This window comes from Brassica napus, chromosome C9 (assembly GCF_020379485.1).
Source record: "Brassica napus cultivar Da-Ae chromosome C9, Da-Ae, whole genome shotgun sequence".
Lineage (NCBI taxonomy): Eukaryota > Viridiplantae > Streptophyta > Magnoliopsida > Brassicales > Brassicaceae > Brassica > Brassica napus.
In genome coordinates, this window is record NC_063452.1 from 45617030 (window position 1) to 45627822 (window position 10793).

At 44.6% G+C, this 10793-nt stretch overlaps 2 non-coding genes across 2 annotated transcripts; both read right to left on the minus strand.

The window, feature by feature from the left end:
* Positions 1-784: 784 nt before the first annotated feature.
* On the minus strand, positions 785-891 carry LOC125593598. Its single transcript, XR_007329499.1, has one exon. It is a non-coding gene; the product is annotated as a small nucleolar RNA R71 (small nucleolar RNA).
* A 9789-nt stretch (positions 892-10680) lies between these two features.
* Positions 10681-10787, minus strand: LOC125593577. The gene has a single exon (XR_007329480.1). It is a non-coding gene; the product is annotated as a small nucleolar RNA R71 (small nucleolar RNA).
* Between the last annotated feature and the right edge of the window lie 6 nt (positions 10788-10793).

A 10793-nucleotide genomic window follows, 5' to 3' on the forward strand; every position in this document is an offset into this window, starting at 1 on the left:
AGTACTTGCATTCTCATTGCTTCAAATTCCCTTAAAATTGGTTCGACAATCATTTATACTACAACATTTGTCTTAGGAGCCTTGAAAACTCCTAACATCAAATTGGCGCCGTTGCCAAATTCTGAGTAGATTTGAACATTGAGATTTAGTCAGTTGCTTGAGACTAAGTCATTTTTATTTTCTTTTGTTACTGATTCTCCTTCTTCACCTCCCTTTAATTTATAAGTGTATGAACTTGAAGAGCAGGGGTCCATCAAACCTAGTTCCAAGAGCCGCAGACATCAGAGCTTTAGAGAGAGAGTGTGCTAGAAAGAGAAGAGAAGAAGAGCAACAGGCTCACTTGCAGAGATTGGATACTGATATGGGAGACATACCTCAAAATGATGCCAACAACGTTCCACAAAACCAACAGCGAGCAGCTCGACCCATTGGCACTTACGACCGCCCCAACATTCATGGCCATAGATTGGGAATCCGAGCACCAGCTGTAGCATCCAACAACTTTGAGATCCAATCAGGACTCCTCAACGTGATCGAGAACAACAAGTATCATGGCTTGGCTCTAGAGGACCCATTTGATCACTTGGACAGGTTCGACAGCTACTGTGGGTTGTCAAAGACCAATGGTGTGTCCGAAGATGCTTTAAAGCTCAAGCTATTCCCTTTCTCTTTGGGGGATAAGGCACGTCAGTGGGAGAAGTCTCTACCCAGCGACTCTATCACCACTTGGGATGACTGCAAGAAAGCTTTCTTGGAGAAGTTCTTCTCTACTTCAAGAACTGCTAAGCTGAGAAATGAGATCTCCAGCCTTCAACAGAAAGGCTTGGAAGGATTCAGTGAAGCCTGAGAGAGATTCAAAGGCTACCAAGCTCAATGCCCTCATCATGGATTCTCTAAGGAAAGCCTGCTGAGCACATTCTACAGAGGAGGTCTTCCTAAGTACAGAGCCAGATTGGATACAGCTAGCAATGAGTTCTTCTTGGGAAGAACAGAGGAGGATGCAGAGCCGCTGGTAGACAACATGGTCAAGAGTGATGCAGTCTACAGTGGAGACCACGACAGAGGCAGTAGAACAGATGACAAGCAGACGAGGAAGGAGTTAAAGGCTCTCCAGGATAAGATTGATATTCTCATTGCTGATAAGACCACCCAGGAGCAGCTGCACTTTGTTGGTAACCCAAACCAAGAAGCCACACCTGTTGTCCAGGAAGTTGATGGTTTGGAAGGGCAAGAAGAGTTGTGCTTCATCAACAACAATGGTAGCTGGTACAAGAAAGAGCCAAACTTTCAGTACAACAACTACCAACAGAGATCTTACCCCAACAACCAACAGAGTGGTTATCGGCCTAGATACAACCAGTAAGCCAACTACCAACCTCAGCAAACCACTCCTCCTGGTTTCCACAATAAAGGACAACAACCTGCCCAACAACAACCTACTACTTCTACCTCTACTCCTCAAGTCAGCAGCACTGATACCCTACTAAAACAAATCTTGGAGTCTCAGACAAGAAGTGAGAAGCATGTTGGCTATGAGTTGAAGAACCTTCACTCAAAGATTGATGGAATCTACAATGAGTTCAGAACCTTGGAGAACCAGTTTGCTACCATGAACACTCAACAAAATCGCCAACAAGGTTCTTTACCTGGAAAATCTGAGCAAAACCCCAAGGAGACCATGAAAGCTATCACCCTCAGGAGTGGTAAGGAGTTACCTCAGAAAGCTCTCACCAAGGATGCTGAGAAACAAGGTGAGGTGGTTGCCATCAACATAGATGACGAAGTGGTGATTGTTGATGAGAAAATCAATGATGAAATCTTGGAAAAGATTGTGGAAGCAAAAGGTAAAGGAAAGGTTGGAGAAGAGAAGAAAACAGTGAAAGATGGTGAAGTTGTTGCTCCAGCAAGTGAGAATTCTTTTGTTCCTCCTCCCTATGAACCCAAACTACCATTCCCTGGTAGATTCAAGAGGCAGCTGCTAGAGAAGTACAAAGCTCTATTTGAGAAGCAAATGAGTGAAGTTCAAGTCACAATGCCCATCATTGATGCTTTCATGCTGATTCCTCAATATAGCAAGTTCATGAAAGATGTTGTAGCTGCAAAGAAGAAGGAGATGGAGGGCATGATGATTCTCACTCATGAGTGCAGTGCCATCATCCAGAGGCTTGTTGTTCCAAAGAAGCTAGAAGATCCAGGATGCTTCACATTACCTTGTGCTCTTGGACCTATGGTATTTGATAGATGTCTCTGCGATTTGGGAGCTAGTGTCAGCTTGATGTCTTTTTCTGTAGCTAAGAAGCTTGGTTTCACTCGGTACAAGAAGTGTAGACTGTCTCTGGTATTGGCTGATCGTTCAGTGAAGTACCCTGTGGGTATCTTGGAGGACCTCCCCGTTATGGTTGGAAAATATGAGATCCCTACAGACTTTGTGGTGCTTGAGATGGGTGAGGAAGCTGCAGATCCTTTAATCCTTGGAAGACCTTTCTTAGCTACAGCAGGAGCAATTGTTAATGTGAAAGAGGGCAAGATTGATCTCCACTTGGGTAAAGGGCATGTTCTTCACTTTGACATCAAGGAGGTAATGAAGAAACCAACAGTTCAAGGGCAAGTTTTCTACATTGAAGAGATGGATGCCCTTGCTGATGAGCTCCTTGAATAGTTGTCATTAGAAGACCCTCTACAGCATGCTTTGACGATAGAGAGGGAAGCTGAAGTGATTCAGAACCTAGAGAATACTGCCTATGGTATGATGTTGGATTCACACAGAGGATTTGGTAGTAAGGATCAGTATGAGGAGCTGCCTCAAATTGTCCATCAGGAAGCCTCGGTCATTCAACAAGGGGACACCCAGCAAGACGACTGGAGCGAGCTTAAGGCGCCTAAAGTGGAGCTTAAACCTCTACCCAATGGTGTAAGGTATGCATTTCTTGGTTCTAATGGAACTTATCCAGTCATTGTGAGTAGAGAACTTACTGAAACTGAGTTATCTGAACTTTTGAAAACACTTAAAAGATTTAGAAAAGCAATAGGTTACTCACTTGATGACATCAAGGGAATATCACCCTCTTTGTGTATGCATAGGATACATCTTGAGGATGAATCAATGACTTCTATCGAGCATCAAAGAAGGTTAAATCCTAACCTGAAGGATGTTGTAAAGAAAGAGATTCTTAAACTCTTAGATGCTGGTGTTATCTACCCTATCTCAGATTCTAAATGGGTATCTCCTGTGCATGTTGTGCCAAAAAAGGGTGGTATAACTGTGATTAAAAATGACAAGGATGAATTGATACCAACAAGAACAGTCACTGGGCATAGAATGTGTATTGATTACCGAAAACTGAACTCTGCATCTAGAAAAGATCATTTTCCACTTCCATTTATTGATCAGATGCTTGAGAGACTTGCAAATCATCCATTCTATTGTTTTCTTAATGGATATTCAGTATTCTTCCAGATCCCCATACATCCCAATGATCAGGAGAAAACAACATTCACATGTCCTTATGGTACCTTCGCATATCGAAGAATGCCATTTGGTCTATGTAATGCTCCAGCCACCTTTCAAAGGTGCATGATGTCGATCTTTTCTGATCTGATTGAGGATGTTGTGGAGGTGTTCATGGATGATTTCTCTGTCTATGGATCTTCGTTTTCTGCTTGTTTGTCAAATTTGTGCAGGGTCCTACAGAGATGTGAAGACACCAACCTTGTGCTGAAATGGGAGAAGTGTCACTTCATGGTCAAAGAAGGGATTGTGCTGGGACACAATATATCAGAGAAGGGGATTGAGGTGGATAAGGCTAAGATCGATGTCATGGTTGGTTTGCCCCCACCGAAAACAGTGAAAGACATCAGAAGTTTTCTTGGTCATGCTGGATTCTACAGGAGATTCATCAAGGACTTCTCCATGATCACTAGACCATTGACCAGGCTGCTGTGCAAAGAAGCCACCTTCAGCTTTGATGTGGAGTGTCTAGAAGCCTTCAAGAAGCTGAAAGGTGAACTCATCAGTGCTCCAATTGTCCAGCCACCTAATTGGGATCTCCCCTTTGAGATCATGTGTGATGCTAGTGATTATGCTGTGGGAGCTGTTTTGGGGCAGAAGAAAGATGGCAAGACCCATGTGATCTACTACGCGAGCCAAACCCTGAATGATGCTCAGATGAGATATGCCACAACAGAGAAGGAGATGCTAGCCATTGTCTTTGCCTTTGAGAAGTTCAGAAGCTACTTGGTGGGATCTAAAGTCATTGTCTACACAGATCATGCTGCGTTGAGACACCTTTTGGCGAAGAAGGATGCAAAGCCCAGGCTCTTGAGATGGATTCTTTTGCTGCAAGAGTTTGATTTAGAGATCAAGGACAAGCCAGGAGTTGAGAATGGTGTAGCTGATCACTTGTCCAGGCTGAGAGTGGAGTGTGGCATTCCAATTGATGAAGGACTCCCTGAGGAACAGATCATGGCTATTGGAGCAGTGATAGCAGTTTATGAGACTGGAAGGAAGCTTGAAGAAGTCAAGGCAACAGAAGAGAAAGAACCTTGGTATGCTGATTTGGTGAATTACCTAGCCACAGGAAAAGAGCCTTTGAATCTTGTGGGGTATGCCAAGAAGAAGTTCTACAAGGATGTGAAGAGATACTACTGGGATGAGCCCTACCTCTACATTCTCTGCAAAGATCAACTTTATAGGAGAGTGGTTGCTAATGAGGAGATTGATGGGATCCTTACACAGTGTCATGGATCATCTTATGGAGGCCACTTTGCTACCTTCAAGACTGTTGCTAAGGTGTTACAAGCTGGATTCTGGTGGCCACACATGTTCAAGGACACACAAGACTTTGTTTCAAGGTGTGATTCATGCCAAAGGAGGGGAAACATCACCAAGAGGAATGAGATGCCTCAGAATCCAATCCTTGAAGTTGAAGTGTTTGATGTGTGGGGTATTGACTTCATGGGGCCATTTCCATCATCACATGGCAACAAGTACATCCTGGTAGCTGTTGATTATGTCTCAAAATGGGTGGAAGCTATTGCAAGTCCCACCAATGATGCAAGAGTGGTAATCAAGATGTTCAAGAGCACCATCTTTCCAAGGTTCGGAGTTCCAAGAGTTGTAATCAGTGATGGAGGGTCTCATTTCATCAACAAACTGCTTGAGGGACTTCTCAGGAAGAACGGTGTTAAGCACAAGGTGGCAACTCCTTACCATCCTCAAACAAGTGGTCAAGTTGAGATTTCTAACAGAGAGATCAAGTCCATTTTGGAGAAGATTGTGGGGATTACAAGGAAGGATTGGTCAGTTAAGCTTGATGATGCGCTTTGGGCTTATAGGACAGCTTACAAGACACCTCTGGGGACCACACCTTTCAACCTAGTGTACGGGAAAGCTTGCCATCTGCCAGTGGAGCTTGAGTACAAGGCACTTTGGGCAGTAAAGTTGCTGAACTTTGACATCAAGAGTGCTAAGGAGAAAAGACTTTTTCAGCTACATGAGCTTGATGAGATAAGAATGGATGCCTTTGAAAACTCAAGGATCTACAAGGAGAAGACTAAAGCTTTCCATGACAAGAATATCCTAAAGAGAGAGTTTAAAGAAGGAGATCAAGTTCTTCTCTACAACTCAAGACTGAAGTTGTTTCCAGGAAAGCTTAAGTCAAGGTGGTCCGGCCCTTTCAAGGTCAAAGAGGTTAAGCCATATGGAGCAATAGTTTTGTGGAGTACTGATGGAAGAGACTTCACAGTCAATGGGCAAAGGGTTAAGTTCTACATGGCAGATGCACCTGAGGAAGATGGAGTTTCAACTCCACTGTCTGATCCTACCCCAGCCTAATCCAAAAGGAGGCAAAGTCAAGCTAGAGACTTAAAACAAGCTCACTTGGGAGGAAGTCCCATGCGTATCCTTATACATATTGCATTGGTATTTTCATTTTCATCATATTTCATAAAAAATAAAAAATAAATGGGAAAAGTGTTGAAGTAGTGCTCAGGTGGTTCATCGATCCGGTCAAGGCAAAGAATCGAGCGTGGGAGCGAGGTTCCGCAGCAACGCCACGAGGTCGCTCCAGCTGGGAGCGACGTGATCAGAGCGACTGGTCCAAGTCGCTCGCATTTTCGGTGTCTGGAGCTCGAGAATCGCTCTCGGAGCGACGTCTCGTAGCGACCACGTGAGGTCGCTCGCATTTTCGGTGACTGGGAGCGACTAGATCAGAGCGACTCGGCTAAGTCGCTCGCATTTCTGTCTCCGGGGCTTGATAATCGCTCTCGGAGCGACGTCTCGCAGCGACCACGTGAGGTCGCTCGCAATTCTGTCGATCAGAGCGACGTCTTCAGAGTGACACCTACGAGTCGCTCGCCCTTTCGTCGACACACTACACGAGAAAACGACCCGGAGCGACCTATCAGGGCGACCACTCCAGGTCGCTCCCGAGCCGGTCCAGGTAAGTCCCTCTTCGATTTTGTCCGTTTTAATTCAAGTTAACCAGCCCTAAACCTAACCGGACGACCCTAGACCTACCCATACCCACGACCTTCATCTCTTTCACTCTCCCTTCCTCTCACAAACACCCATACTCTCTCAAACAAACTCACACTAAAAATCTCCTAACTTTCTCAATTCTCACCCAAATCTCCTAGTTTTTGTTTCTAAATCCAAACTTTCGCCCCTGTAGTCTATTCCTCACCACCCATTCCCCATTTCCTTTCATCCAAAGCAAGGTATTGTGTTTTTAAATTCAAATTCGTAGGTCCATGAACCCTAGAATTTGAAAATCAAAATTTGGTCATTTTCTTGCTTGATTGTGGTAAAATAGATTAGGGAAAGCTTATATATCAAGTTGGGTTGTTGAATTGATGGTGGAATTGAGCTTAATTTGAACTTTGGCAAAATTAGGGTTCATGGATTTGGGACTTTTCGAAATTGATCCTAATTGAGTGTGTTAGTGGGTGAGTTAGTATGTTAAGGTGTTGAAAGGTTTGATTAGAGAACCCTCTCGTTCTAGAATTACTTTGATTATTGAATTTTACTTGTCTTGTAATTTTCACATGATGAAAAGATTGAGAATTGTGATTCTTTACGTTGCCTCTTGAAGTTTACATTTGCAAAGTCAATCCACTTATCCCTTTCCAAGTTTTGTATTTCTCAGGTACAATGGTTAAGAAAACTAAGGGAAAGTCGGATGCTGAGAGGCAAGAACCTGAGAGACAAGAGTCTTCGTTGAGAGGAAAGGCTTTAGCCTCGGAACAAGCTGGTTCTGGGACACAAATGACTTCTCGACAGCAAACCGTGGCTGCAAAGAAGGCAAAGGAGCAAGAGAAGAGGGCAGAAAAGAGTATAGCAGTTGCCACAGATGAGGAGAGTGGTGATGAAAGTGCAGATGAGCAGGCTCCTACAAAGAGGGCCAAGATGTCCAAGGGGAAGGAGGTTACTGATGATAGAGACAGGGTGAAAACTCCATCTGAGGAAGAGCTGTATCATCATTTGCTGAATGGGGTAACTTGGACTCCAACCAGATTCGCTGACCTTGATTTGCTGAAGGAGGTGGGTCTCGATTCTGATATTGAGGCAATGCTGGGGCACCTGAAGATGCCCAAAATCCTCACCATGGCCTACCCTGCCTACCGGGATGTCTCCTGTCAGTTCTCGTCTTCCCTTGAGGTCACTTACCATGACGCTCCGCACGTGCGGCAAGAATGGGGTAAAATAAAGTTCAAGGTCAATGGGAGAGAGTACAACATGAACTTCAAAGACATTGGGAGAGTCATGGGTTTCCAAGACTTGGCAGACTACTCCGGGAGTTAATCACTGGAAACAAGCACTCTACCGGGGCTAACAAGAACTCACATATCCGGCACCCGTCTGTACGCTACCTCCATAGGATGCTCATCCATGCATTCTACCCACGGAAGCAAGCTGGTAATGTCACCGAGGAAGACGTGCGACTGCTCTGCCCGGCTATCCGCCCCTACGCCCCACCTGGAACGTTGCCCCTTCCAAGCAACGACATCTATGCTTCCTTCGGGATGGTCAGCTTCTTCATTTATCGTCTCGAGCACTACAAAGACTAGGCATGGTACACAACTGATTCGTAACCAAAGGTTGGGATAGGCGGGATGATCACACCACTGCTCCAATTTCTGAATGTTCCTTTGGGAAAGGACTCAGCAGGGCCTAAGTTAGTAGATGGCACTTACTTGAGGATTGCCACCTATTTCAGTGGGATGTATGGGAAAGACTACGTCTATCACTACTACTTGAAAGGCAAGCCGGTCGAAGTGGTTCTTCCAAACCAGAGACTGACGAGCTTAGAGAGACCTGGAGCTATCAGCTTCAACTTATCCCAAGAAGACTTTCTTGGAGAACACGGGTCTCTCGATCCCATTGCTGCACCAAGGAAAAGGAGTGTTCCGACGAGACACGACTTCACGGAACCTCCTAGGGAAGAATCTGTACCCATCTATGGACCTCCACGCTACTACTTCAAGCCACATGATGGAGCCCTTCCCCTGGTGCGCTGATATCTTGCATATTTCTATTGTTTCATCCATTCATCCATGTGTATTTTGATCATATAGATTAGGATTTAGCCATGTTTAGGTTGCATTTTGCATACATGAGTCCTTATCAGGTATTGGAGTACCACATGGAGTTCTTGGAGACACTTGGAGGCATTTGGAGCTCAAAAAGGAGTGTTTAGAGTGGTCATTTGGCGAGCAAGGCATGGGAGCGACCAGTCCGGAGCGACACCACCAAGTCGCTCTGATCACCCTACTAGAGAGATCTAACCAGAGCGACAGGGAGAAGTCGCTCGCGGTTTCATTACTCGGAGACGCGAGAACGAGCCCGGAGCGACCTCTCGGAGCGACATAGCGAGGTCGCTCCAGCTGGGAGCGACGTTATGGGAGCGACAGGGAGAAGTCGCTCGCGGTTTCATCACCCGGATACGCGAGAACGAACCCGGAGCGACCTCTCGCAGCGACACAGCGAGGTCGCTCCCGAAGCCTAGAGCGACTTGTCGGAGCGATGGGCTGAGGTCGCTGCGCGTTTTATTTCTACTCGAACTTGTGATTTCTCAAGGGCCTTTTGGTCATTTCATTATGCACGTTTTTATTTTCTAAACCTATGTTTTAATACTCTAGGAGCCACCAAAGGGGGGATCATCTTTGTTCTTAGAAAAACCACCAAAAACCTTTGGAAAGTCATCTCTTTGAATCAATTGATCAGTTTATTATTGAGAATTCTGTGTTCTTATCTATTTCCTGTGTTTCTCTACATGATTAATCTGAAATCCAACATGGGTTTAAGAGGAATCATGGAGATTAGTGAGTAATCACCTTTTGAATTCATGGGTTAGGGAGATTGAGGGTGATTAGGTTAGAACTAGGATGTTTTAGTGTAGATCATTCATATTTCCTTGCTAGTAGAGTGAGCATAAAGCATCTTCTGAGTTGGCCACTGAGTAGTTGAACCTTAGGCATTTCCCCCCCGAAAGGTGTTCGAGGAAATGCCCGAGACAACTCTTCTTAGCTTTTAGCATACTTTGCCAAAGACATTTGTTGTTAGAGGTGCTAAGATAGCCATTGGACTTGCTAGTTATGATTGCTTTCATATTATTCAACCAAAGACATTTGATGTTTGAATTGTGTTAAGTAAATGAACATTCATCTAGACATAGAGTTTGTTTAGGATTGTGTCCAAGCTTAAGGTTAATAGATTGATTGATCGTTTGCCATCTTTAGTTCGAAACTTGATCACCCGAGGTCTAATCCCTATATCCATGAGTTCTCTTTTCCAATAGTTAAGAAAGTATCATTTAGTTATTTCTTTTAATTAGTCATAGTTTAAAAACTCATCTAAATCATTGGTTGCACTTAGATTAAGTGATACTTGCATTCTCGGTGCTTTGATATCTCTCAGAACTGGTTCGACAATCATTTATACTACAGCATTTGTCTTAGGAGCCTTGAAAACTCCTAACATCAAATTGGCGCCGTTGCCAAATTCTGAGTAGATTTAAATATTGAGATTTAGTCAATTGCTTGAGACTAAGTCATTTTTATTATCTTTTGTTACTGACTCTTCTTCACCTCCCTTTAATCTACAGGTGTATGAACTTGCGGAGCAGGGGTCCATCAAACCTAGTTCCAAGAGAAGCAGACATCAGAGCTTTAGAGAGAGAGTGTGCTAGAAAGAGAAGAGAAGCAGAACATCAGGCTCAATTGCAGAGACTGAACACTGACATGGGAGACGTTCATCAAGAAGATGCAGGCGTCAATGGCGCTAACAACAATGGTCCACCTAACCAACAGCGAGCAGCTCGACCCATTGGCACTTACGACCGTCCAAACATTCATGGTCATCGATTGGGAATCCGAGCACCCGCTGTGGCAGCCAACAACTTTGAGATCAAGTCAGGACTCCTCAACGTGATCGAGAACAACAAGTATCATGGCTTGGCTCTAGAGGATCCATTTGATCACTTGGACAGGTTCGACAGCTACTGTGGGTTGTCAAAAACCAATGGTGTCTCCGAAGATGCCTTAAAGCTCAAGCTATTCCCTTTCTCTTTAGGGGATAAAGCACGTCAGTGGGAGAAGTCTCTACCAAGCGACTCCATCACCACTTGGGATGACTGCAAGAAAGCATTCTTGGAGAAGTTCTTCTCTACTTCAAGAACTGCTAAGCTGAGAAACGAGATCTCCAGCTTTCAACAGAAGGGCTTGGAAGGTTTCAGTGAAGCCTGGGAAAGATTCAAGGGGTACCAAGCTCAATGCCCACACCATGGTTTCTCTAA